Consider the following 27,968-nt stretch of genomic DNA (forward strand, 5'->3'; position numbering starts at 1 on the left):
ACTCTGGGGGAACTTCTTTTTTGCTTCTCTCTCTCTCTGACTGCAAGTCTGACTGTAAGAACTGTAAGAGGGGCTTAGGCAATTCTTGCCAGTGGTGAATCTGTCTGCCTTGCAACAGGCAAAAAGGAATTTCATGCAATACAACACTGTTTTATTACTATGACAATAAATTGAATCTTGAATCTTGAATCTTGACAGAGCAGCAAGAAATCATAGGCACTGGATCAAAATTAACACCAAAACATGAATTTGAAGTGGTACTCAAAATATTTTCCGACCAAGACGAAATTCCCTCTCAGGTCATTCATCATTATTACTGATGTAAGCTAAAAATATTACTCTTCGTGTCTCTCAGAGTCACACTCACTGCTGAGTACCATGTAAAAAAAATGTCAGTTTGCTTTACTGAATCAAGAACACATCCTGAATAAGATAATTCACAGTGCTTTCTGAAGGAAAATGTAATGACATAAAAAAGTTGCTTATTCTAAATAATCAAATGCACCAATAGAAATGATTATTCTGAGAGAAATTCAAGTAAACCAGAGCTAAAGAGCATTATAATAGCACTGACCAAAGATGAACCTCTGCCCCACTGAGTGTGTTCAAGTTTATATATCATCCAATTGTAATGTACTGTTACAACCCAATCAAACAACAACATTCTTCAGTCCACAGTGCAAAACAATGCAAATAGGCATACAGTCATAACACATACAAACAATACTGACAAATAGTACATACACCCAGATCATTAAAATAGTTATTAAATGGTAGCGTTTCAGAGTTTCACCTCTTCAATGACTTCAGATTCCCTGAACTGACTGCCACATCTTCATGATGGATGTCCAATCCATTTACACCCTCCAACCCCCATACAGAAGGTCTTAAAGCACTTTGCTTCTTTCTGGACCAGAGACCTGACCAGTCACCTTCTACCACTGCCACCCTCTGCCTGGCAGAACTTGTCCTCACTTGAACCAAATTCTTCTTTAACTTGTCTTACTCCTCCAAATCAAAGGAGTAGCCATGAGTACCAGCATGGGTGCCAGCTATGACTGCCAGTTTGTGGGCTTTGTGGATCAAGCCATGCTGCAATCCTAAACAGGGAAGAACCCCCCTCAACTCTTCCTCCGCTATAATAATGACTACATCAGGGCTGCCTAATGCACCCAGGATGAGCTTGTCAACTTCCACCTCGATCTCAAACTCACCTGATCCATCTCCAACTACACTGTCCCTTTCCTGGATCTCTCTGTCTCCATCTCAGGAAACAAGCTTTCCACTGACATATATTACAAACCCACTAACTCCCACAACTACCTTGACTATACTTCATTATACCCTGTCCCCTGCAAGGATTCCATCCCTTTCTCTCAATTTCTCCATCTCCGCTGCACCTGTTCCCAAAATGAGGTCTTAGAAAATGTCCGCCTTCTTCCACATCTCTTCCATTTCCCACTCATCTGCCCTGGCTCCTTCTGTCCCCAGATGCAACTAACATGGAATACCCCTTATCGTTACCTACCACTCCTCCAGCCTCCGCATCCAACACATTATTCTCCGGAATTTCTTGAACTTAAAACAGGATCCCACTTTCCCTTTCCTCCCTCTATTTCTACCATAGGGACTGGTTCCTCCGTGACTCTTTTGTGCACCTCATCTCTCCCCACAATTGCCCCCCCCGCCCACCAGCAGTGCCCCTGTGGCCACAGAAGATGCTACACTTGCGCCCACACCTCCCCCTCACCATAGTTTGGGGCCCCAAACAGGCCTTTCAAGTGAAGCTACACTGCAGGACTGATTTACTGCATCTGGTCAGTGCTCCATTTATTGTCTTCTCTACATCGGAGATGCAGATTGGGAGATTGCTTCACTCAGCACCTTCACTCCATCCACACCAGTGACAGACCTCCCAGTAGCCAACCATTTCAGTTCTGTGTCATATTCCCATACTCATATGTACTTTTCCACCAAGACCACCCATAAATTGAAGGAACAATGCCTGATTTTCTGTCTGGGCAGTATCCAGCCAGATGGCATTAACAGTTACTTTTCCAGTTTCTGCCAACCTGCTCTCCCCCCTTCCCTTCCCCCTTGCAGCTCTCCTCCCTCCTTTCCTCTCTATTTACCTAGCCATCCCTCCTCTCCTTGCTCGCTGTTATGCCCTCTCTCCCTTCTCCTCCTATTACTTCCTGCCTTTGCGAGCATGCCTTCCCCCCCCCCCTACTCTTTTGATTGGATGCCTACCAACATTTTTCCAAACCTTGAGCTCAAGCCCAAAATGTCAATTATGTATTTTTACCTTTGCTATATAAAGGACATATATAGGCATTGTGATTTTACTTCAACCACGGTGTCTACAAATGTTTGTGTTTTACTAGAGTTTCAGAGAGTTCTTTTAGCAGTTTCAACAGTTATTCTGCAGTCTCACTGCCTGTAGGAAGAAGCTGTTCCTCACCTGGGTGGTTCTGGCTTTAATACTTCTCTTTGCCAATAATAGTAGCAGGAAGATGCTACATGTGGGATGGTAGGGAGCTTCCCTGATTTTGTGAACCCTCTTTAAAGCACAATACCGCTAAATTACATTAATTGGGAAGGAAGGGAGAGCCCAGTGACCCTCTCTGCCATCCTTATGATCCTATAGATTGACATCTGATCCAATGCTCTATAGCAACCATACCATATTCTGATACAGCCAGCCAGGATGCTCTCATTAGAATTCCCGTATAAGGTTGTCAGCATGGTGGCTGGTAGACTTGCCCAGCTAATCCTTCTAAGGAAGTACAGCCACTGTTATGCCTTCCTGACAAGTGAAGAGATGTTGTATATCCAGGATAGGTCACTTCTTAAGTGGACTCCAAGAAACTTGGTGCTCTCCACTCTCTCTAATGGGTACTGAAGGTGGTCCCCCTGAGTCCACAATCATCCCGTTTGTCTTGTCATCGCTGAGACTCAGGTTGTCATTCTCACACTATTTCACGAGATTTCTCCCTCTTCTCAGCAGTGCCAACTACTGTCGTTTCACCTGCTGTAGAGCGTGTCGAAAGAACCAAAGACTTGTTGATCCAAACTAAGACTTCTATTAACTAAAAGACTGGAGCATATCACATGTAGGTCAACCAGTCCAGAATGACCTGGACTGGCTAGGAGCAATCCTTTAAGACCTACCAGTAGGATTGCTACTCTCTCAGCCAATCACAGTCATCCTACACTACAATCTGTCCATAAACACATTGCTGATAGAATCTGTACTATCACACCTGCAAACTTGATGACTCTGTTGCAGCTGGATTTGGCAATACAGTTGTGGGTCGGTATCATGAATGGGAGCGGGCTTAGCACCAAGCCCTGAAGTGTGTCAGTGCTCAGTGTGATGGTTCTCAAAGAAGTGCCAATCTGAGCAGTCTGTGGTCTTTCCATTAGGATGCCAACAATCCAGTTACAGCGAGAAGCCTGGCATATGAGATATATTTCTCCAAGTGGGTCAGGATGGAGTAAAGGAACAAGGCTATAGCATCATCAGTGGAATGATTCCATCTATAGGCAAATTTAAGTGGGTCCAGTGTCTCTTGGAGGTGTGCTTTGATACATTCCATCTCTAGTTACTTGAAGAATTTCCTAATGATGGAGGTCAGTGCCACTGGATGGTCATCGTTAAGGACTGTTACTGTCACCCTCTTTGGTATCAGGATGATGGACTGTTGCAACGACGTATTGAAAATCTCCATGAGAACCTCCGTCAGTTGGTCTGCACCGTCCTAGGTGCTGTCTGATCCCCTTGCCTTGTGTGCGTTCCCTCACCCCAGCCATGGTTATGCAAGGGGCCTGTTCTTCAGGGATAGACAACCCTTTTTTTGGTGTCAGCCTAATCTTCTTGTAGAAACATGGGTAGAAGATGTTTAGTCTGTCTGGAATGGAGGCATTGTTCTCATGACTCGTTAGGTCTTGTGACATTATTGTTTTGTTACCTTGTCCACATGTACCTCATGTCACTGGTGTCGCACATTTGCCTATGTATTGTCTGTACATACACATGATTTGCTTTCTAGATTGCATGTGAGAGTAACATGCATGGATGATATTTCAGAGTGAATGACGAATTGAACTCTGAATTTAAAGAAGAAATTGAATTCTGAACTTTTCTTATGTTCCTTGTTTATGGTGAATAACATACTAATGAGATTCAAAGGATATTTGAGTGTAACTTGGTAAGAAATAGCATCAGAAATTTGTGGAAGAGTTAAGCAAAGAGACCAAACAACGAGAACTATGGAAGATATAATACAGCACAGAACAAAGCTCTCATAATGTGCCAGATGAAATAATTACCATTGCATTATCATGTTAATTTAATTGATATCTGCTTAATGAATGTGAAATGATAACAGAATGCAGTAGGCAAGGAATGTGAACACAATTCATCATACAAGGCAGTCTCAACTTCATAGTTTGATAATTCTTAATTTAAAAAAAAACCTCTGACACAAATTCCTTTCTCACATGCAATTTAAGACTTAATTATCTGCTGTATTAATCCAGAAAATTCTATGCACGTGTTTATTTCACCAGTGCATGAGATTAATTAAACCTCATTATCAAAGTATCTTTTCAACTGCTGGTTATGATTGATTTATCCTTCTAGAGAAACAGCTTAAAATGTGTCGATACATCTCCTGATAACATAAATAGTTCATGTAACTGTGGATATCTTTATGAGGTACCAGTTATCCTCTGTTCATGTTCTCATCTATTGCTTGCTACATTTTCCCCTTCTGTTTCTAGAACCACTGGGGGGATGCGCTGAGGCCCAAGAATATATTTTTTTTCACGGGTTGTGACACATCTCATTTCCGCCCTTCCTCCATAAATCATGGAGCAGATGCGGATTGATCCAACTCACATTCCTCTGTCCCTGAATGGTTAGTTCACAATGAGGGGAAATTCCACTCAAACAGTTTTCCTTTTGTACTTATTCATTTGGTCATGTTTCAATATTATTTAATCCATATTTGGCTCGATCATTGGGACAGGAATAAATACATGTTTGAATGATCAAGGCATTGAGAAATTTGTGCAAGTGGAACAGAAGATGATGCATGATTTTGTAGTCTGAGGCCAGTATTATTACATTTAACTCAAGCAAACCATATGATTCCCTTGACAGGAAGAGCAGAGTCTGTACCATTATGGTACAGAATTCATATTTTCTGTTATTATTACTTTTTTTTAAAGTACTTGTTCATAGTGTTCCCTAACCACATTTTTTTTAACTTCTTATGACCTTAAGGAAGGAAGCACAAGATTCCTGACAGCAAACTCTTATTCATCTCTAAATCTATTGCATTGATGATCTTTGGCTTTTAGACACACCTGCAAGTTTACTTACTTCTCCTTGCCTTTCTTCCTCAGATGTGTTTAGCTCCATTGATGTTGGATGGCAATGCACAGTATGAGTGATGCAAACACCTTCCCTATTACTTCAACTCTAAATAATTTAACGATGAAGGGAAGTAACTCACTCAGTTTCTCTGAGTTGAAAAATGAATAGAATGCAAGATGAATGTTGTTTGCAGAGCGCTTTTAAAAAAAAAATACAGAAACATAAAATCCTTCCCAGTATTCAAAATTCCAGGGTCCATCATGACTTAATGGAAAGAAAATAACATTTTACATTCCAAGAATTAGTAACATGGAAACACAAGATTTTGCTGAGAATTTATAAATTTTAACCCTCAGAAAGAAAAACAAATGGAAACTTTGCTACATAATAATTTCCAAATATTTAAAAAATAATTGATTTTGAATTCCATGAAGCTTTGTTGAAAAAGGCATTCGTGAAACACTAGAAAACAATGCAATTAAAATCAAATTTAGTTGAGTCTATTGCAAAGTAAATCAATCTGGGAGGTTTATGTATAAGCCAAATCTGCTTTGATTGTGTTGGGGAACTTGGAGTGGGTGGAGTGGGAGGGGGTGGTGGTCGCAAAATAGACAACATTATAGAATAGTCTTTTGTGCATTAAATAATGTTCAGTTATATACTTGAGAGTTGTGACCTACCAGAATTTTAATAATGTTCCTGTAAATGGAGTTGTTATAAAAAAGACTTTTTCATCAGAATTTCTAGTCCCACATGTTAGTTTAAATCAATGCTAAATTACCAGACAATTAAGTGGTATATTGAACTATTTATGAGTTTTATTGGTGAATGCTACATTACTTATCAGTGAAGTAAATCGTTTTTGCAATGTAAGAACTTCTACAACATGATAAAGTGTTCCAGTGATAACATCTTCATGAACTGTGGCCGACAAAAGACTGTCTGCAGAAGTGTGATATCCTTATAACTTTGCTCTAAGGTGCAGTTTGCTTTACCAGCAGACCTTCAGTGGGCAGAACAATTTTAAACCAGTATAAAGGTTATGGAAACTTAAGTTAGGTTTGACACACATGGCACTTGAACTGACTGGAATCCATCTGGCAGAGCAGATAAAAATAGTGTAAAGTAGGTAAGTTTTTCCTTTAATAAAGTCTGTCATTGTAATATGGGTGCAGAAGAAGGACAGAGATAGGCCACAGTAAACAAACAAATGTTAAAGGACGTGACATGAATAGTAATAGTTGATCTGTAATAATCCAGGCTGCAGAAAGCGCTGGCTATTTATCTGCAGAGTCTAATGAATCTGCTTCTCAGCTATTTACAGTTTATGATCCACACTGGAACAATCTTTTCTGCATGAATCAATTGTCAACTTTCCATGTGCCCAGCACCATCTGTCTATGATTTTACCACAATACTAAAAACATAATAAAAGAGTTGACATTTCAGCAGATTTACCACAAGAAAACATGTTTACCAGACGCTATCCTTCTTACTTTGAATGCATATGTTAATGTGTTCAGATGCTTAATTTAGATTAATATCTTTCAGTTCGCCATACGCCACTGAATGTTGAAACACTACTGGAGAGGGCCTGGAGAATATATTACATTTAGATAAAGGTAACAGCTGCTGACTAAGCTAATAAATATATATTAAAGGTTTCATGAACTATGCTATCTTTAATTGTTGTTTCTTATTCTAGGGCTTGAAATTAATAACAGGCACAAAACTGATCTATTTCTGGTAATTCCAATTTTGAAATTGCATTGTACAACATTTAAAGCCCACATGGTCAGCAAGTCCTACATTAACTCTGCCAAAACCAATTTTAATATTGCTACTGTGTGGTAAATATTAATTAAAATTTCATACATGAAGGTATGAAGTCGGGTGACTTGCCTGCAATTCAGAAATATGTCCTGTAAATTAAGAATCAAATTGCAAATAAAATATAACTGAATGCGTCGTTTTTACAAATGTTTGCATTTATATTGTAATAATTATTATTAACACTAATGTTTTGAGTATATTAATCCTGAGATTTAAAAATATCTATTGTTAGCCTGAGACACAACAAAATATATTTTGCAAGCAACATGTGATTTTAAAATTGGCATATCTATTCTTTGTGGGGGGTTGTGAACATTGGATGTTGGAAATGCATTGTGAAACCAGAACATTTGAATTAAGGACCAGAGTCGGAGACTCGGATCTTCAAGCCTGCTTCACCATTTAGTAACATCAGGGATGAACTGAATATTGGCTGATTCCACCACGCTTTATGTAAGAGTGTACCAGAAGCGGAAAAAAAAATCTCATCTATGTACTAAATGCTGACACTTTATAGTTAATGAGCAAACTCTAGCTCTAAGTTGTCGCAATGCAAAAACATCCTCCTAATCAATATCCTTTTGGATCTTAACTGTATCATCTGTTCCTTTCCCATTGCTCTAAACTCCAATAGAGATAATCCCAGCCTGTATCCTCATAAAGCAATCCGGGGAAGAGCGAAATCGCATGCACAGCACTCCAAATCTCTTCTCACAAATGGCCTGTATTACCGAAGTATGTTTGTATTCAAGGCCCTGAGCAATAAACAACATTCCATTACATTTACTAATAATGCATGATTTCTATATCTTAGCCTTATGCAAATTATGACTTCAGATATTGATATTCCTGTCCATCCCCTCTCCTCAGAGCTCTGTTGTTTTTACCAGTTAGATTATGTGTTTTATAACATTTCCAGTCAAAATGCACGATTTCACATAGTTTACTCCATTTGCCACATCTTTGGCCATTCGTTGAATCAATATCCCTTTGTAACTTTACAATGGACTTTCCTGTCTATCTTGAATTATTAACAAATTTAGCAACTATACGTTCAGTATAAGTTTAAAACCATAAGAAGTCCAGGTCCCAACAAGGATTATTCAATACACACTGCAGCTATTACGATATTCAGTGCTGCCGTGCACTGACATTAATCTAAAGGAGCTAGATTATGCTTGTTGTGTCATTTACTCCCCAGGTGATCCCTATAGGCACATGATTTTTCTCTTTCTCTGCTGTTAACTGAGGGCTGGCTGTTGCAATCAGCCCATGAGTAGAGGCTGTGTCTTAGATATTGTTTCTGCAACATGTCAATTTGATAGCTAAAGTTGACAAGGGTCTTTTCAACTGTTTCTAATGATCTCTTATAATCAGAGAACTTTAAAAACAGATACATACATCTAATTTTTCAATAATATTCTCAAAATAAGTATGTTTTAAAATAATAATTGTCTTCAAAAGATCTTAATCAATATAAATAAATTGGAAGCAATCATTAAAGAATACCATAAGACATAGGAGCAGAAATAAGTACTTCAGCCTATCATGTCTGCATCACCATTTAATTAAGAGCTGATCCATTTCCCAACTCAGTCTCATTGCCTGGCCTTCTCCCCATAACTTTTGATGTCGTAGCTAATCAAGAATCTATCAATCATTGCCTTAAAGACCTTCACCTATCTTTTCAATTCTTGACAGGTTAAATTTATGCAGTCAGATGTTAAAGAATTTTGCCCCTCAGCTCACGAAGACTGAACCCAAAGTCCTGTTGTCAATGCTTCTGATCTCTGACCCATTCCATGCTTGCACATATTCAAGAACAGATGTCCAGACTGACCTGTCTTGAAAACTGGTATGTGTCTACCATTCTATCCAGAATATGGACCAGGCCAATATTTATTGATTTGCATGGGATTGCCATATTTCTGAATATGTCAGATCCCATAAGAAGCCTACGTTTTAGCTCTGCCTTTATCAGAATGGACCCCATGTCTTATAAAAATTCACCTTTACATCTTTAACTGTATATCTGTTTTTTTTCCAATCTTAGGAAGGATATGAACTCCTGTAACCATTGAATGAGTAGGTGGAGTGCTGCCTTTCCATTTCATCAAAATTGCTCATCTAGCTATCATTGAGGTAAAAGCTAAAAGTTAATAATATTTTTTTCTACCTGAGAAAAACCAAATATAACAATTAAAGGACATGGTTCTAATGGCTGAAAGTTTGAAAATAATTTTTCCAAAATTTTTCTAAACTGGGCAAGCCCAGAACATATGTATCAATGAAGCCTCAAAAATGTTACATTTACCACAAAGTGGATCAATGTCAGAATAAAAGAAAGATAGTTTAACTTTTGAAATATGTACTACATTCACAATTTTGAATTGCAACAATGTCGTGCACAGAAAGAGGAATCATTAATTAAATTTAGAACAATATCCCAGTCTTCATCTGTAAGTGACAAGTCCAAGTCCCAATTACTCTTAATCTTAATGAGAGAAGCTGTTCTCAAATCCATCAAATCACTATAAATATTGATATTGAGCCTCTATGAGAAAATTGAAAGTCAAAAAGTAAATCAAGGATGTTTGATCAGAAATCTGTGGAAAGTCAGAGAGATTGGATGGAACAAAATGTGTGTCTTGTAGATATCTGAAAAAATGATTACTGGGTAATTTCAAATTTTCCTCAATTATTCAAAATAAGCAAAATTATCTCAAAGAAAAAAATCTTGAAAATTATTAATCACCAGTCTACACCACTCTCTGAAACCTACATCTGACAAAGAAGGTAAAAAAAAAAAGATGATTAGTTATAGTATGATTAGCTAGAGAAAAATTATTGATTCCAAAAAATGTTCTAAATTGTGGCCTTATGCTCAACCTATGTCTCAGTTTTGAATAATTTGTTAATTTAGTAAAAGAAAAAGGTTAAAAAGGACACTAGGACTGCCAATATAGATGTAATTTTAGAAAAAAATCAATTCCATTTCTACCCAAAGAGTGGGGTCAACTAATTTATCAAATATTAACAAAAGAAGCAAATTATGTATATTGACCACCCAATAGTAGAATCTGAAATTTGGAAGTGGCTGTCTTCACTCCTTTTAGCTTTTTGAAGATGTGCTTTGTTTAAATGAGGTTGTTTTCTTTATCAAATATATGAAGAAATAAATTAATCCAATGAATGAAAAAAAGATTTAGGGATAAAAATTGGACTAGACCGGAAAAGATATAAAAATTTTGGTAATATAATCATTCTAATTAAATTAATACATCCAATCATAGTAATAGACAAAGGTGACCATCCTAATTATAGTACTTTAACCTGATAAAATGTTGCATAAAGCTTTTCCTTCAATAAATTCTTATAATTCTTTGTAATTTTAATTTCAAGGTAACTCAACTGATCATTCACTAACTTAAAAGTGAAATTGGAATATCTTAAAGAAAACTCCTTTAGGGGTAATAATTCACTCTCATGCAGATTTATTTTATAGCCTGAAAACTGGCCCATGAGGTTAATATTTTTGGTATAGAAACCCCTGGATTTGAAATGAAAAGCAAAAGTTACATAAAGTAACTTTGTTTTCAGCACTATTTCTAATTATCTCTGAAAAATCTCTACATTCCTATAGAGCTGTAGCAAGGGGTTCTAATATCAAGTCAAAAAACAATGGGCTTAAGGGTAACCTTACCAAGTTCCCTGATGAAGCCAAAAAAATTTGACAGTTGTGAATTGGTACTAATTGTGACTGTGGAATATAAGTACAGTAATTTAATCCATGTGATAAAATTTTGGCCAAAATTAAACTTTTCTAAGATAGCAAGCAGATAGTCCCTTTCCACCCTATCAAATGCCTTCTCAGCGTCTAATGAAAGAGTACATTCAAGAGCCAAAGTGAAGGATAAATATATTTAATAATTGATGTATCTTATCATACGAATAAAGATTTTTGATAAAACCCATTTGATCTGGACCAATAATTAATGGTAAAATATTCTCTAATCTCTGGGCAAAACTTTAGATAATGTCTTCATATCTAATTTAAGTAATGAAATAGGTCTGTATGAAGCACGTTTGACGGTATCTTTCCCTTTTATTTTCAAAAATAAGAGATATATAACCCTCATTAAAATATGATGGAAGCTTTCCATCTTTAAAACATTTGTACTTGTTGTGGTTTTATTGAGTATGTATATATGAATGTGGCTTTTTAAAAAAAAATTAAATAAAAGGAATCATCAAACATCGAACCTAAATGAGGTGCAAGACATTTGGAGAAATACTTTAAAAATTGAACTGGATAACCATTTGGTCCTGGAGGTTTACCAGATTGAAAGAAGGAAATAGCTGATAGTATTTCCTCTGAGAAATAGGAGCCTCCAGACTTGAATGACTGTTCCAAGGAAGTGAAGGTAAATTAAGGCGGTAAAAAAGTTCAACATTAAAGTAAAATGTTTATTAAATTCAAAGGTGTAAAGTTTGGGGTAAAATTCTATAAAAGTATCATTTATTTTTAAACAATCAGTAGTGGTCTTTCCATCTCCTGTTTGAATCTTATTAATTTGTTTTTAGCAGACATTCTCTTTAATTGTCTGGCTGGCAACTTGCACAATTTTCTCCCATGAATCTAAAAATAACTCTTACTCGTCAGCACTTGCTGTTCAATAGGGTAGGTAGAGAGAAGGTCAAATTTAGTTTTAATATGACAGAATATAGATATGTTTTTTGGGAGATAAATTGGGGCAAGTATTTTAGTGTAGGTCACATACAAACACTTTAAAACAGATTTTATTTTAAAATACTTGAACTCTGCTAATACTAGACATATCAGCTCTAGAGCCTTTGAAAGAGCTTTGGAGAGAGCCCAAGAGACTTCACTAATGGATTGTTGTTTACAAAAAGGCAACAGATGAAAGAACTTGTCAGAGACGTATTTTGTCTGGAGTGAAACTTGCTGTTCTAGGAAGGTCATGTGGTTTTGCAAGCAGAGAGAGTCATAGAGGCTTTCTCTCTGAGGGAGGGAGAGAGAGAGAAAGAGAGAGAGAGAGAGGGAGAGAGAGAGAGAGAGACCAGTTCTACAGTGATACAGTCAGCAGCAGCATTTTGGAGGTTGGCACCTTATGATGAACTGGTTGGACATATGGCACCACGTAAGCCTGCTCCTGCTCCCGTTCCTCTGCACAGCAACCCTATAGAACTTCATCAAGCTCCTGCAACTGCACAGCAGTATCATTCAGCTGAAAAATTGAACGGAGGGATCCAAGGGATATCTCATTTGACCTCTTCTTCCTCCTCCTACCTCCAGATGTTGCAAAGATTTAACAGTTGCATTAAAACTTGTTTATTGTTGTTTGTTCAGTTTTATAGTTGTACACAGTTAATTCATGGTTGGATTCACTGTTTTAATTGTCAAATGTTCTTTAACTTTTTTTATTTGCATTACTTTATCCTTACATGTGCAGTAAACATTTACAAAAAAATTAGTTATTTGTTTGTGTAATTTGTTACAAAATTGAGATAATTGCTTCACAGTTAGCCTGGTGACTCCGTGCTTGTGAACCCTGATAAGCAACGATCAGGGTCAGGGCATTGGGTAGTTCAATGATCCACTCAGGCAAAGTCAAAAGTGTTCCGAGACATTCAAACATGACCCTTGTTAATTTTGCATACATTGTGTAGGACACACAGGCAACAACAACATCTGACACTAAATTGGCCAGGCACCTCCAGTGACCTTTGAGATGTCCGAAAGCATTTTCTACCACCAGTCTTGCTGAGGTCAAATGGTAGTTAAAGCTTGATTGAGAGCTTAGTGGTTAGTGAACTCCTTCATTAGCAAATTCCTGAGGGGGTAAGCGGGATTTCCAATTAGATGCATGGGGATTTCCACTCTGTTAACGGTTTTGGATTTCTATAGGCAGAGAAGTATAGATGTTTAAGAACCTTATCCGACCTCTGACTACACAAACGGTCAGTCACCAATGCTTTCTAGTGACTATTCCACAATAGTCATTCTTTCAGTTTATAACAATATTAACATCACTTTGAATGAGTCCTATATGATTGCATGTGCCAAGTAAAATTATTGCTTGCTTGAGCTACACATACATCACTGTACAAAGGGGAATTATACTTACTTCACATAGGAAGAAATACTTGCCCTGATCCTTGGCCTTTCTGTAATTGACTGAGTTGGCTAAAACTCGAGAATCATGTAATGTGACCCAACCTTATTGGCAATTGTGGTCAATGACAGATTGAAGAACAATGGAGTGCAACCTTTTCTGATTGCTATAGGCTGCTGCATTGTCATTGGGGACAATGTCAGGTATATGTGTGTGATCGATGGCACCAGTACATATTGGGCACCCCCATTCTCCAAATCCATCCATTGTCTCCTGAAGACTTGCATCACTCGGCAGGTCAACAAAACATCTGTGAAGGGTTCTCTTCAACGCTCCACTAACTTTGCGCATCAACTCGCACACAGTTGTGACACCTACACCAAAACTATGACTAATGAATAGATGTTCAGATGAGGTGGCATACAACCACAGCGCAACGGCGAGGCTGAGCTGAGGTACCAGATGCCGTCGCGATCTTGTTGTCATGCACCTCAATTCTGGTTTGAGGAGTTCCAATACAAAGTCAAAAGTGTTCCGAGACATTCAGACATGACTCCACCACTCATCTTCATCAAAATTATCAAGGACATTAGACCAGAACTTGGTCCAGTCTGGTCTCAGTTTTCTCCACATTCTTCTTTCAGATTGCAATGCAATAAGACTCAAATTAGCCAAACATTCCATCTATGGCTTCTCAGGTCCATGCATCTTTCTTCCTCATACAGCTCCCTGCTTCTCTTCAATTTCTCCTTGAATGTTTTTCTGATCACATGCACATGCTCTTCATACAGATCTGTTAGTGTATTCATCACGTTGAACATGGTGCACAGCAAACTTGCATGCTTTCGAAGAGTGCCATAAATGTACGTGGCTAGTATATGCACCTCAAGATCGCCAGCTGTATTGTATATTGAAAGCTGTCACTGCCCGGCGCAGTTGTTACACATCACACAGGATCACACTATTGCTCCAGGTCCCACCTCCTTTTGACCTGGGATACCATATTGCCACGTAAAAGGTTGCACTGAGCTGGTTTTTCTTGGTGAATGCCCAGATTCACCCTGATCTGGCTTTAAACACAGGTCATTGACATACCAAGTAACCGGGATCTCAGTGTAAAAGGGGCATTTGATCCCTTGTTGGGTTTAATTAACTTTCTGAACCTCACCCAGACTATTGATGATAATCATTGTCAAATGATTATTGACCCAATATTTATCCTGTCACATCACATCCAAACCTGGCATCTCATGATTTCATTAGACTTTCTAGCCCAGATGATCTTATTCACACACTGTTTTTACTTCATCCGGAGACCCTGGAGTGAGAAGATGTGTCGTGCGAAGCAAAAGGCCTTGAGTCATGATATTCAACTCATCATCAATGTGGGGTTATCTTGAAGGACAACTTGCCTGCTACTTTTATTTGATGATTGCTTGAGAAATTTCTGAATAACTACCTTTAACTTTTTATTCTCAAGTTCAAGTTCAAGCTTATTGTCACATGTTTCAAGATGCAAAGCTAGAGATTGTCTTGACAGTTGTCAGTACATTCCTTGGTGCCTTAGTTAGAATTAGTCATACATAAAACTTTTTAAAAACATACTGACATGATTGTGTCATGAGCAAAGCCCACACCGAACTGCCCTCAAGAAGATTCTGATGAGCTAACTTTTTCAATTAGTGTTAGCCCTTTAGGTGAAGATAATCCCATTATGTTGGGTGGAGAATTCCAGGATATAGAGCAGCTATGAAAGAATGGTAATATATTTCCAGGTCTGTTCAGAAGGGGAACCATGATTCCTCGTGCTTGCTTTCCTGGTCCTTTCAGTCTTCAGTGATGACAGAGCTTGGATGTGCTTTACAAATTTCCACAGTATGTTTGTTCTGGAAGCTAGCATACACCACAGGTACGATACTTTTTAATGGTCACTGCATTTGACATAAATAAGTGAGTGGACCAGGGATAAATGCTTTGAATTTCTACTTGTACCTATTCATCTATTCACTGAATGCCAATACAACAGGCAAAGTAATATAAAGCATGATTTCCGTTTTCTGAACTCTCAAGTAAATTTCTGCCACTGTTTTGATCAGTATCGACTTGAAGCACATTTGGCTGACAGCACTGTTGAGTAGAACAGCTTGCTTTTAATGATCTTTAATGGGGATTATTAAAAAAAATACAGATTGCTTTCACTCTAAATTGGCTACCTTCATTTAAATTTTATTCACTGAACTCATGATAACTTTAAATCAACCATAATGTATTCCTGCTGGCTTATCACATTGCCTTGATAAATCCCATACCTATCTATTTGGCTATCACCTGAATAGCATAATCCTGTTAACATCAAGTATAATAATATGTGGGTGTTAAATGTAAAAACAAAATATCTAGGTACAGATAACTTGATTCAACCAATTTATTTTTTTACTATTTTGGCTGATAACGGCAGTTGAAGCTCCTGACCTAATGATCCAGTGAACACAGGAGTCCAGGGATATCCACAATCTGCTCTTTGTTTCTCATTGAATTTTGCAGCTTTGAGTGGCTAGTCATGGATCACATTAATTCCAACCTCCCAGCCAGCTCAACCCACTCAATGTGCTTACATGGCAACAGGTCCTCAGCAGACACCATCTCCCTTGCTTGACACTTATCCATGGAATATTTGCATAACAAAGCCACTTACTGCATATCTATTCAAGCTCACACCAAGACACAAGAGAAACTTGTCCGTGAACTACTCTTTGCAGATGATGCCGCTTTAGTTGCCCATTCAGAGCCAGCTCTTCAGCGCTTGACATCCTGTTTTGCGGAAACTGCCAAAATGTTTGGCCTGGAAGTCAGCCTGAAGAAAACTGAGGTCCTCCATCAGCCAGCTCCCCACCATGACTACCAGCCCCCCCACATCTCCATCGGGCACACAAAACTCAAAACGGTCAACCAGTTTACCTATCTCGGCTGCACCATTTCATCAGATGCAAGGATCGACAATGAGATAGACAACAGACTCGCCAAGGCAAATAGCGCCTTTGGAAGACTACACAAAAGAGTCTGGAAAAACAACCAACTGAAAAACCTCACAAAGATAAGCGTATACAGAGCCGTTGTCATACCCACACTCCTGTTCGGCTCAGAATCATGGGTCCTCTACCGGCACCACCTACGGCTCCTAGAACGCTTCCACCAGCGTTGTCTCCGCTCCATCCTCAACATCCATTGGAGCGCTCACACCCCTAACGTCGAGGTACTCGAGATGGCAGAGGTCGACAGCATCGAGTCCACGCTGCTGAAGATCCAGCTGCGCTGGATGGGTCACGTCTCCAGAATGGAGGACCATCGCCTTCCCAAGATCGTATTATATGGCGAGCTCTCCACTGGCCACCGTGACAGAGGTGCACCAAAGAAAAGGTACAAGGACTGCCTAAAGAAATCTCTTGGTGCCTGCCACATTGACCACCGCCAGTGGGCTGATAACGCCTCAAACCGTGCATCTTGGCGCCTCACAGTTTGGCGGGCAGCAGCCTCCTTTGAAGAAGACCGCAGAGCCCACCTCACTGACAAAAGGCAAAGGAGGAAAAACCCAACACCCAACCCCAACCAACCAATTTTCCCTTGCAACCGCTGCAATCGTGTCTGCCTGTCCCGCATCGGACTGGTCAGCCACAAACGAGCCTGCAGCTGACGTGGACTTTTTACCCCCTCCATAAATCTTCGTCCGCGAAGCCAAGCCAAAGAGAGATTCATTGACTAGAGCTCTGCCTTCAACACCATAGTGCCAAAGATATTTATCCCCAAGCTCTGTGATCTTTGCCTCTCCACCTTCCCACCCCACCCACCTTGCAACTGGATTCATGATTTTCTGTCCTGCAGACTGCAATCAATGAGGATTGGTGACAACACCTCTTCCAGGATCACCCATATCACCAGTGCCCCACTAGACTGCTAAAATGAATAAATGAATATCCTGTATTAACGATTGCTCAAGGACAGAAATATTGCAGTGGGGTTGTTGCCACCTTCAGCCTCCATTAATTGACTACTGTACATTGCTTTGAAACATTAGGCATGTTAGCCCTGCAGGATTAGAGTTCACTAAAAGGTCATTTATGACTGAACACACTCAGCAAAACATTTCAATTAGGCAGGAGTGATGGAGGAGAAACCAGAACTAACATTTCAGGATGTTCTAATGTACTGCTGGACATTTTATCTCTTTTCACAGATGGTGCCTGATCTGCTGAATATATGATCTCAGATTCCAGTCACTGTCATGTTTCCTATCTCGTGATTTCAGTTTTTTTTCCTCTCTGTCACGTCATTCATCTCCCTCTAATTACTCTCTTGCAAACAGATCAGCTGTGATTGATAATCTTTCATCCCCATCTCTTAATTGTCATCAAGAGCATTTGTGTCATTTGGGCAACATAGCTTTTCCCTATCATAGGTATTCCCTTCATTCACTCCAAGCTTCTTCTGTTACTTTTCCATTTCTGAAGTGTCACTGACCTGTGACACAACTCTGTTTCTCCCTGTGCAGAGGTTTCCTGAACTGCTGACTGGAAGGGGCACCGGGAAGGGTAGAGTAAAGGAAATTCTGCGTAATATACATTTTCTTTTTTAATATAGAATCTTGAATCTTAATCAGGATGCCAACAAAATGTCTGCTTCATTCAAATAGATGCAACATGTAATTAATACCACCAGGTAAATAAACAGTGTTAACATAAAGAATTTAATATAGATTAAATTAATTTAAAATATAGCCTTTTAGCAATGTATTTTCAGGAAAATTTATGATAGTAGAAACTAAATGGTGTGATAAAATTGGCCAAGAACACTGGAGGGTGGAGTGGTCACATATTGCAGGAACTGTAAAACTGGCAGAATAAATAGAGAATGCTTTTAAAGAAAAAAAGAACCAAAAACATCTATTTCGCTTTGTGGAGCACAAAAGCAAAAGAGTTTCATCGAGTCTTTAATAACAACCTGTTAAACATTATCTGCAATGTCAGGCAATTATTTCAGGGAAATGTCATCAAATTTCTGAATTTCTCCATAAAACAAATGGTGGCCCTACTGTTATGGCTGCACTGCTGTTGGTGTAGACCCAAATGAGCAGAGTTGAGACATGGTGCTTCTCTGAAGGGTTCAATCAGCCACTCCTAATAATGGCAGCTCTGTACTCAGCCACAGCCATGAGGGATTACAGACTCTGGGGAACAGCATAGCACCGGAAACAGGAAGAACAACCCCCGCCCCTGCCACCCCCCCCATTGAGAATAAAAACTAGAGGAGACAACCCTATAAGATGGTGTCAGACTCTGACTTTACCCTACCCGAAATTTGGTCTATGTGTCGCCTGAGTCCAGCCTGCTCTTTGAATGAAGTGATAGGAGAAGGTATTCGGTTTCACAATCAGTTTATTACATAGCACGATGATAAAGCTTAACAGAGCTCTGGTTCAGTCGTTAGTTCTTAGGTCACCTGCTCAGTGAGGTATTCCCCAAGACTGACACCTACTGTCCAGTCTCTTCTGTTTATATAGATCAACATTGTTACACTGACCAAGAGTTGGCTTTCTTTGATAGGCTCCTTGCCTAAGATTTATCTCAAGCAATTTCCTGCTCTGCAATTATCTATGGTGTAGACCTCTTATCTTAATCCCCAAGGCCAGAACATCCTGTTGTTTTAATGTAACCTTGGGGAAGAAAGTATTTTCTCTCTTTGTATTTGGAGTCAGCAAATTCTTCTTTCTTTGGCTTGGCTTCGCGGACGAAGATTTATGGAGGGGTAATGTCCACGTCAGCTGCAGGCTCGTTTGTGGCTGACAAGTCCGATGCGGGACAGGCAGACACGGTTGCAGCGGTTGCAGAGGAAAATTGGTTGGTTGGGGTTGGGTGTTGGGTTTTTCCTCCTTTGTCTTTTGTCAGTGAGGTGGGCTCTGCGGTCTTCTTCAAAGGTGGTTGCTGCCCGCTGAACTGTGAGGCGCCAAGATGCATGATTTGAGGCGATATCAGCCCATTGGCGGTAGTCAATGTGGCAGGCACCAAGAGATTTCTTTAGGCAGTCCTTGTACCTCTTCTTTGATGCACCTCTGTCTCGGTGGCCAGTGGAGAGCTCGCCATATAACACGATCTTGGGAAGGCGATGGTCCTCCATTCTGGAGACGTGACCTACCCAGCGCAGTTTGATCTTCAGCAGCGTGGATTCGATGCTGTCGGCCTCTGCCATCTCGAGTACTTCGATGTTGGAGATGAAGTCGCTCCAATGAATGTTGAGGATTGAGCGGAGACAATGTTGGTGGAAGCGTTCTAGGAGCCGTAGGTGATGCCGGTAGAGAACCCATGATTCGGAGCTGGACAGGAGTGTGGGTATGACAACGGCTCTGTATACGCTAATCTTTGTGAGCTTTTTCAGTTGGTTGTTTTTCCAGACTTTTTTGTGTAGTCTACCAAAGGCGCTATTTGCCTTGGTGAGTCTGTTGTCTATATACACATACTATAATCAGCCAACTTTTCTACATACTGTGACTGTTACTTAATTGCATTAATATTTCCCCTAAACAGTATAATTGAAGTAAATAGTAAATTCTTACTTAGTAATGGATTAATGAATACATAATAAATAGTACATAGGCATATTTTCCATGATTACTTAACCCCTTGGTTCCAACAATGGTGATCACCAGTTGGGGACCAGCACTGGCTGCAGGCTGCAGGAGGTGCATGCACAGACCCCCAGAAGCCTATTCTGGCAAAGGCTGCTGGAGACTGGCTCATGGGAACAAGGTATCAGAGCTGGGATTCGAGAGGGTGCTGAGGGCAAGAAGATTCCTGAAGGGCCTCAGGTACTGAAGGCTTCCTGTCAGAAGTTTTGATCTGAAGCTTGGGTTGCCAATGGATCAATGTCTGTGCGGCTGCAGAGGCTGCAGGAGTGCTGGGGGACAATGGGACGGGAGTGGGGAGGTGAATCCACAGACATTCAGTGACTCTGAAAGGACCTTCTTTTGCTTCTCTTTCTCTCATACTGTAGGGGGTTACTGGGTGATGACCTTACAGCAGGCAGAAGCAATTTCATGTAATATAGGTACACAAAGCCAGATTTAAGCCCACCCAAACTGTGCTGCCATATCCACCCCCACCCCCTTCCAGTCGCGCTGCTGTCTCCCCCTCCCTTGCCCACCCGACTCGCGCTGCTGGTCTCTCGCTCGCCCAACTCGTGTTGCCGGTCTCTCGCTCACCCGACTTGTGCTGCCGGTTGGTCTCTCGCCTGCCCGACTTCCGCTGCCGGTCTCTTGCCCGCCTGACTCGCACTGCCATCTCTCTCCCCACTTGCCGGATTTTGGAGCTTGCTGGATTTTAGATGTCTGGATAAAGGATTGTGTACCTGTAGTTCATTTTGTACTATATATATATATATATATATATTACATAACAATAAATGGATCGTGAAATGAAATTTTCACAGTATTCTTCATAATGGTACCCCTGGTGCATGGTTGATTTCTTGGGACGAGAATAGCAATGTGCTATTAGATCTTAATATTTTTAATTTCTTTGATGATTTTATTTGAATTCTTTTAAATATTTTCAGACAAAGTGCATGACTACTCAACAAGTCAAACAAGATCTGTGGAGAGAGAAACAGAGTTGTTAACGCCAATAGGTGATTTTGGGCACTGATGAACAGTTCCAGAATGCCTTCATGAAGGATCTCAATCTGAAGTATCAATTCTCCATTTCCCTCCACAGCTGTGTTCCTCCAGTTGTATTTTTGCTCCAGATTTAAAGTATTTTATGATTCTATGAATTTTTTGTTAATTTTTCAAGATTTCTACCTTCTGGAATGTTCTTGCTTTCTAAATGAAATATTTTTGAGAGGTTCAAATTGTTTTGAAGTCTTTCGTTTCTTTAAATGTATCTACAGTAAAACCCCCTGGTATGTGGCACCGATTGGTAGATGCTGGTTGCCTGAGACTTACTCTTACAATGCCCAACTAATACACCTGCATTAAGAATAGTTTAAAAGATAAAAGACAAAAATACTATACCGTACTTACAATCATCAAATTTCACTTACATGAACATGTATAAGCTTTCAAGAATTTAACTTATATTTTTGGTCAAATTCTGAGAAAATATTTAACTGTTGCTGCATTTGCAGCTTCCTCCCCTCCACGGGACCACCTAAAAGACAGATATTTAACCCCCTCTCTCTCCTATGTTTATTGATAAAGCCTCTGACCAGGGTGACTCTTACTTAGGAAGGGTAAGGAGACACTTTAAGAGCAGCCTCAACCAGCTCTTCATCCTGGGCGATGCCATTCCTGTTTCACCCAATTTTGTTCAAACAGCTGCTAAAAGCAAAGCACGACTGAGGCACTCCACTGGCTGAATATTTGCTCCCATCTTCACCAAAGGTTTATGCGTTACTTCAATGAACATTTAATTTGACAATTTTAAACTTATGTATTTTTAACCTATTGTTTTATTCTTATTTATTTTAATTTATTGTTCTCGATTATTTTGCTGGTTGCTTGAAGCTGCCAGTTGCTTGAATACCAGATACCAGGGTTTTTTTTTACTGTATATTTTTTCTGCACTTATTATCATGATAAATCTTCGTCCGCGAAGCCAAGCCAAAGAAGAAGAAGAAGAAGAAAGAAAGAATATAATAGTTATGGAATAATTTGATTTTTTTTCTGTATATTGTAAACATTCAATCTTATGATAGGTTTGATTTTTTTTGAGCTCACAGTAAAATTGCACACTTGACACATTCAATGCTGGATGAAAATTTGGGTTCGTTAAGTGGAATCCCACAATATGTTTCATGAGCTCAATAAAGGTGCCCTTAATAGTCTTCTCAATAAAATCGGAATTTACAAGCACAATGCATACCACACAACTGAGCTTCCCAATTTCTAGTTCTGCTTGCTATGCTTTGTGACGGTGAGGGCCACAATTTTCTGGCATTGTTCCAGGGGGACTGGTTTTACAGTTAGGATGTAAAATATGTAGGTGGCCAAGGGCAGAAGCAGTCATTCCCAACATTACAGACATCACACCCCCTCAATAGCACAAGCTTTGAAACTACCAAAGAGAGAAATTGGTGCAGATTACAGGTTACCAAGTGTTGCCATGGCATCTCTGCGACAGAACTAATAAATGATCCTCCAACTAAATGAAACATGGTACAATTAGAATAGCTTGTTAACTTCTGATATCCATTCTTTCAAGAAAAGAAATGCTAAGTTTATACATCAAGCTGTCACATTTATTTTGTCCATGCACTTTCAGGAGAAATAATTTTTGGGCAGTGGTTAAAGGGGATTACTCAGATATCTTACACAGTTTCCACACTGCACCCCTGTGTGGATGGTTACATCATGGCTGAGTATGTAATCATTTATAGAATTGGTCATTTTTATCCTCACATAAAAATGCCAAATACCTAAATTAATATTTAAGAAGCATTAGCAGACGTGGATAATATGTTTGGTTTTGAATCACATTGTATCAGAGGTTAGCCATTTTGGAATTGGGAAGAGTATCGCAAGTAACTGAGCTTGGACAATAACAGAGACCCCGATTTAAAGCAAACACAACATTTAAAATGGAATGTAAACAGTGCATGAAATATGACAACCTTTGCACAGTGTTGTCATATTGTCGATTTTCATGCACCATGCTGAAATTAAATGAGAAACAAAACTGTGCCTGAAAAGTGAACATTTTGCTATATATTTTGTCAGATAAAATATTGACAAAAAGCCATTTTACATGTGGAACAAATATCTGCCAAACATGGATTGATCAAAGGTTTAGTGTGCAATAGAATCTATTGATCTGGAGTCGATTTTACATCAGCCCTTCTACTTTGAAGCTCGATGTTGAAGTCTTTGTTCTTTCGTAACGTCGTATTTCAACACAGATCCAGCAGGAGAGAGGAAAAAAAAACATGATTTTACAAACTACCTTCAAACTTTAGGGGGATCATTTACACATGACTGGTTAATTGTTTGTTGATCTCTTCCTGCTGTTGGTACAAGTCAACATGTGTTCGATGCTCTTTACAGTTTTCTTTCAGATTGCAAATGTTCACAGACTTGAAAAGGCAAATGCTGAAGGACTTCAGGATGACATCAAGGCTTCTATTATTTCCAGCTGCGTGCATTCATTGGCAATCTCCTTAGTATGTACCATCTGAAAGAATATGAGCTGAGGCCATGACCTGATCGAAGAGGCAGCAAGAGGAGGAAGGAAAGGGCTCTCAGCAGGGAGCCTTAGCCATTCAGTCTAAATGAGGAAAATTATAGGAACAAAAAGTGCTTTACTAATCTTGCTTTGCTAAAACCACTACCTGCAGCAATATCTGAAAATTAGAGACATTAATGTACTGCTTTGCTTATGTAGCATTAACAATACATCTGTTTTCTTCTAGATAGGACCTTATAACATCTTGATCTTTCCCACCCATTATTATAAAAGGTGGGGATAGAGGAGGGTCAAGGTGGGATAACACAGTTTCATTCTTTCTTGATATTGACTAGTTGGCAGAACGTCTGTTAGGTTTTAGATGGAATGCTTACCTCCTGATAAAGCGAGGTACCATTGACTAGATCATTTTGTCAATTCTGTTGTGCACCAGAACTAAATGGAAAGACATGATCTCAGTATTGAGACGTGCATAACCCAAGACTCTACGAATCAGAGCCTGTACTTTAAACTTAATGGCAGACGATTGTGCCACCAGCACTTTAGCTAAACAATTATTGGGTTAATGGTCACAATCTCTGACTAACAGTTAATGAGAGACTGACAGAGTGATGGCAGTGCAGTCACCATGCACTCTTGAGGTGTGTGTGTGTGTGTGTGTGTGTGTGTGTGTGTGTGTGTGTGTGTGTGTGTGTGTGTGTGTGTGTGTGTGTGTGTGTGTGTGTGTGCGCGAGAGAGAGAGGAAGAGAAACAAGCAGAAAGAGAAAATAACTGCCTTTGACTCCAAACTATGAAACATGACATGAGGCTACAGACACAAGTTTGTTAAGAAGCATGCAAACAGACCAGCTGATGGAGGTCTGAGTAGTGTTTGCACTATTCTTCACCAAGCACTGGAGAATGCTGTTTGGTCGGGTGGTACTGATACAATCAGATGACAAACAAACTTGAATTTGAAATATTGGTATAAAACTTGATTGATAGAGATTTTTGGTTGATGGATGGCAGGGTAGTAGTGTTTTAAGCATTGGATACTGCTGTCATGCTTGAAGATAAAATAATTGACAAACATTCATGTGAGATGTGAGATCATTGGTTTGTTATGACAGTGTGAATAGGCCCTTAGTGTCTGACTTTTGTAATTGTCCTCTACACCTGTCAGTTCACACTACCTTTCAAATATACAGCTGAAGCAACTGGACATGTGGATAAAGAACAGTCCTCCTACTTTCTTCCTCTCTTCTGAAGCCATTTCTTTCAATAAATGAAATCCTCGCAACTGCTTTCCTTTTCATATTTTACTCTGCTTCTTGGCAAAATTTAACTTCATGCAAGGTGGCCACCATTAGTTCCCGTCACAATTCATTCCACCCTTTGGGATGCAAGTTGTTCTGAAAGGCATTTGGAATGGAGGAAATATGTCCAAGCTGATGTGCAGAACCACTCAGTAGCCCATTTAATATGGTTGCTCGCAAAACCATGATTATGGACGCATGCCATAAGGTTGGCATTTGGATGCATTTCAATCCAAGAGTACACTTAAGCCTGCTTGGCATTTTCTGCACTCATTTTTGATCAGTCTAATTTGGTGTCATTTCTGACTTGCAGGTCAAATTTTAACATTTTCAGTTTCAAGTCTAATTAATAATTAATCTTTGTTTTTATTTTGGTCAAATGTCTGCTGATGTGATTGGAATTGGCATAGTCCGCACTTTGAATGACATTGAGCAATTAATCCTCAGTTAAGTAGTTGAAATGGTCTAAAAAATCTTGGCTTGATGCATTCTGCTTTTGTATTTAATTCACTTGCTTTAAAAATCATTCATTTTCATTAGATATGTTTCTAGTATCGTTTGCTTAAGTGTGGGCAATCTTTTCTAATTCTATTGAAAGAATTCAAAGTTCTGTGTGAGAAGCTTCTGTGTCAGGAACTATCAATGGTATAACAGTAAAACTGGAAAAATCAAGCATTAGAGGGTCCATTAACATTAATGCTTTTTTTTAAAGATATTTTTATTCATGCTGACAATAACACAAAAATCAAGCAATACAGTTATATATTGGAATACAAATGACAAGAAAAAGCAAAAAAAAAACCTGTTCATTCACTATACAAGGTTGGAAAAAAAATTAAAGTGGGTATCAAGAGGTGACTACCTGGAAACAGACAGCACAGCATTAAAGTTTATAACAACCCTCAAACTGTTGATTGTGGTCCCATGGTCCATAAAAAGGCTCCATGTCTTCAGGAAATTAGTATTTGTATCTTTAATGACATAACTATTTTTTTCTAAACTTAAACAAGACATAATATAATTTTACCATTTTGTGTGTGTGTGTGTGTGTGTGTGTGTGTGTGTGTGTGTGTGTGTGTGTGTGTGTGTGTGTGTGTGTGTGTGTGTGTGTGTGTGTGTGTGTGTAGGTGGAGTGTTATCAAAATTGCACATCTGGCCATCAGTGAAATAAAAGATTAAATTCAGTTTTAAGTTGCAGTCAATAAAATTTCATCATCTTGAAATGATCTATAAAGAGTAATTAAAAGGTACGGTTGCAATTTAACCTTAATTGCAATTGGGGGAGTTAAGGGTGCAAATTCAATATTGTTAGGGCACTTAACTCTTGTGCATGCGCCGACCAACCTCCAATAGACAAACCTACCATGCATGCACCAATGATGGCCACACTCAGCCTACAGACCCTGGGACTCGAGACACCGACTAACAAGGTTAGCGTGGACTAGAATATGGAGAGGTTCACCAAAGTTGATGGACAAATCTACAATGAAAAAAAAAAATGTGATTAAAATTTTGCTTTAAGACTTTGGTACTCCACGCACAAGGGCAAAATTCTGACTTAAGTCCATTTCGAGATACGGCGATCCTTCAGTCCCAATTACGGTCATAAGTCAGGGAATATCTGTAGTAAAAAATGAATATTTTTGGATTATTCCAGAGAGATTAAGCTCAATTATTTATTTAGTTTTTATCTTAGTCTGAAAGATAAAATCCATTATTACTTCTTTAATCCTTTATCTGAAAGTAGGAGTACAACTGATTAAAATTTACCATGACTTGTTTAATGCTCAACAATGAGTTGCTTGCTTTGTATATTCAGATTATAAAAGGAAAATCCACAAAACAATTTCTCTATTGACAGTTCTTACATTTGCAAAAGCTTTACTGGCAAAGGGCAAATTTGAAGATGATAAAGCTTGACAGCCAATTAGATGGCTTAAAGTCCATATTATAAATCTAATTACATACGAAATTAGGAGAATGACATGAGTAACCTGCACTGTTCCTTTCAACAAAGAGATCATAAAGCAGAAAATGTTTAATGCTGAGAAAATAATGAAAGCTTTTTTACTTTAAATCCAGCTTTTCACTGAAATAGCTAACTTCATGATTTGAAAATTATGATCTGAAGGAATCAATAATTGGAGATTATTAAAAATCTAGTTTCCTTCTGGTTATCAGAAAAGGGGAAATTCCAGCAAGAAGGTGTACCAAAAATATTCATTTTATTGGAACACTGTGGGCAATTTCGAGAATCATAGTTGAATTTAGAAGGGATAACAGAGATTTATCAGATAGTATGGACTTCACTGTGTGGCACAGTTACAACTGCCGGAGACAGTTAAAAGCACATTTTATAGCACCAATCAAAATTAAAAGGGATTTCCTTGCAAGTTCTACTTAGAATCTGTTTTCAATGGTAGATGAGGAGTGGACACAGATTTCAGGTAATAGATAGAAACCACTTGGTTAAAGTGAGTGACAACAAAACATATGCTGCACCATCTATAGTCTGAAACTCCAAATTAATCTGTTACACTGGAATATGGATTTATAAATATTATTCAAATCGAATGTTTTAAATCCTGTTGGGCACAAACATTTTATTTGCATTTGCAATAGCTTTGAGATTAAGTAATATTTATGTCTGGTCCCGCAGCTTCAAGAATTTTCTTCCACCCTGATAATATGCACACCTTCTTTGGCTGTCCGGAGAGATGATTAAAACATTCTGTCTGCATTACACTATTAAGTAGCAGAAAAATAAAGTCTTCAAGCCTTATCTTGAACTCCCATTGAAAATAAATTAATTTCTTCTCAATAAATGTTAACATGAACTAACTTACTGGGACTAAATGCATGGGAAGAAGAGGATAGTCATTATCATACTGTGTTCCCTTTCCACAGTCCGCTTTGGTAGGATTGCATGCCTTGGATTTAGAGCAGTTATTCTGCACCCAGCAGAACTGATCACTGCCATACTGTGAGGGTGGGGAGGAAGAGGGAGAGGAGGTAAAAGGCTAATTAGGAATTAAGACAAAATTAAGACAGCTTAAATTAGATGCAATCCCATTTTTAAGCAGTCATGTGGTAT

The sequence above is a fragment of the Narcine bancroftii genome, chromosome 2 (assembly GCF_036971445.1).
Source record: "Narcine bancroftii isolate sNarBan1 chromosome 2, sNarBan1.hap1, whole genome shotgun sequence".
In the NCBI taxonomy this organism is placed as follows: Eukaryota; Metazoa; Chordata; class Chondrichthyes; order Torpediniformes; family Narcinidae; genus Narcine; species Narcine bancroftii.